The following is a 2,570-nucleotide window of genomic DNA, read 5'->3' as shown; positions in this document are numbered from 1 at the left end:
AATCCTAAAACACAATACGAACTTACTTGAAGCCTCAAATCATATCAAACAATGTTGAAACTACGATCGCACCTCGAATCGAACTTACGAACTTTCAAATCTTCCAACTTTCAAAACTCGTGCCGAAACATATCAAATCAACCCAGAATGATGTCGAATTTTGCATGCAAGTCTAAAATGACATAACATAGCTAATCCAATCTTGGAATTGCAATCCGTGTCCGATATCAACAAAGTCAACTCCCGGTCAAACCTCTTACAAAACTTTAACTTTCTATTTTTTTTCCAAAATGCATCAAATTACCCTACGAGCCCGCAGATGCGAAGCTTGGCGTTTAAGTGACTTTCACAGATGCGCATCTGGGACCGCAGATGCGAGTCCGCAGGTGCGAGAAAGGGTTCGCAGGTGTGGAATCCCTGGGGAAGAACCTATATAAGTTGCACTTCATGAATTTTTGCACTTTTTCCACCATTGTTGAACGATTTTGAGCTTTGGGCCAGTGTTTTTCAAGGGAGAATCACGAGACATCAGTGAGGTAAGTCTCTTGGGTTTATTTACACATGTTTATAATATTTTTCCACTGATTAGCCATGAAATTAGTAGGGGTTTAGGGTGAAATTGAGGGAGTTAGGGGTTGAGTTTTGGAGAGTTTTAAATGAGGATTTGAGGGACCAAACAGAGTCCAATTTTGATGAATTTTATATGGTTAGACTCGGGAGAGGACAGGGATTATTATTCTGCCATTTTTGACTGGTTTCGAGACGTGGGCCGGGGCCGGTGCTTGGCCGATTTCGGATTTTTGGCTTATTTATGTAATTTTCTGTTGGAATTCGATTCTTTAGCCTATGTTGATAGTATTATTCTGATTATGGATAGATTCGGAGCTTTTAGAGACCGAGTCTAGAGACGAGGGCATCCCGGAGTAGGATTTTTCGTTGTTAAGATAAGTAACAGTTTTAACTCTGGCTTTGAGGGTATAAACCTGGAGATGTGACATCACATGATTGTTTGAAAGTGATACCCATGCTAGGTAACAGACGTGTGGGTGTGCACCGCGAGGGATTAAGACTTGGTCCGTCCCGAGAGGCTGTGAGGCCTAATGGCTATTATCTATGCTTATGTGTTTATTTGTTGTTGAACTTGTTTGCCTTCGTGTTAGAGTTCATGCTTAGGCTTTATTCATGCTCACATTAATTGCACTCAGTCATAGATATTATTGTACATGTTTACCTCAGTCCCTATTATTTTGCTGATATGTTGTGATACTTGACGTGGGCTATGTTTCCCTTATTTATTGATGATGGTGAGGCTAGAGAGGTACATGACTGAGTGAGGCCGAGGGCCTGTTGTGAGGTATTTGATTGAGGCATGTGAGTTGTCCGTGGAACACATGAGTTATCCGTGCGGATCTAGGTATTGATACCATAGTGCATGAGTTGTTCGCGTAGCACGTGAGTTGACCATGCGAATCCAGGGATTGATATTATGGCAGTTGTCCGTGCTTAGCACTTGGGCTTTGGGAGCCCCTCCGAAGTTTGTACACACCCCCAGTGAGTGCAGGTACCTATTGAATGTTGAGTGTTGAGTGCTGAGTGCGAATGCCGAGAGCAGAGTGCTGAGTGATGGAGTGACATTGCTGTGAGGATTCATTGCTTTTGTTGTTGCTGCATTTTACCCGTTAATTTCTTTGTAGCATTTATTGAGTTGATGGAATTTACATGTTTATTTTTGTTTATTTTAAATTGTGATAATGAAATAATTGAATTATTCTACTTAGCTCGTCACTACTACTCAGTTCCTTAGTTATTTCTGTTACTACTGAGTCAGTTGTACTCATACTATACCCTGAACTTTATGTGCAGATCCAGGTGAGTTAGAGCGCGGCGATCATTGAGTTCAGGCCGACTATCGTTGGAGACTGCAAGGTAGCTGCTAGCGTCCGCAATACCTTGTTACTCCTTTTATCATTTCTTCTTATGGACTGTATTGATAGTTAGACAGTTTTATTTCTTAGTTCATAGATTTAGACGCTCATGACTTAGTGACACCCCGATGTTTGGGGCTCGTTTCCGTATTTTCTATAATTATATTTAGAGTTGATTTAGTTTATGAAAAAATTTAAATGTTGAAAATGTTTTATTAAATTCTTATAATCGATTTAGTAGTAATATTTTAGGAAATAAGTTTGCCTTGTAACACGATAGGCGCCATCACGATCATGGTTAGATTTTGGGTCGTGACAAGTTGGTATCAGAGCCTAGGTTACATAGGTCTCACGAGTCATGAGCAGGTTTAGTAGGGTCTTGCGGATCGGTACGGAGACGTCTGTACTTATCTTCGAGAGGCTGCCAAAACCCTAGAAAATTTTCACTTTCTTGTATTCTATCATGCGGAATTGATTCGGCTTGAAATATAACCTTTTGAATTCCTTCCACGCATACGTATGCGCACATGAGCGCTCAGTATCATCTGTGCATCGCCGGCTTGTGATTCTATGAATGAGGTTCAAGATATGTATTCTGTGTTTTGGTGATGGGCCATTCTAGAGGACTTGAGGCCAGGTTTAGAC

Source organism: Nicotiana tabacum, chromosome 17 (genome assembly GCF_000715075.1).
Source record: "Nicotiana tabacum cultivar K326 chromosome 17, ASM71507v2, whole genome shotgun sequence".
Taxonomy (NCBI): Eukaryota; Viridiplantae; Streptophyta; class Magnoliopsida; order Solanales; family Solanaceae; genus Nicotiana; species Nicotiana tabacum.
The sequence above is the reverse complement of the archived record's forward strand: the minus strand, read 5'-3'. Positions refer to the sequence as shown.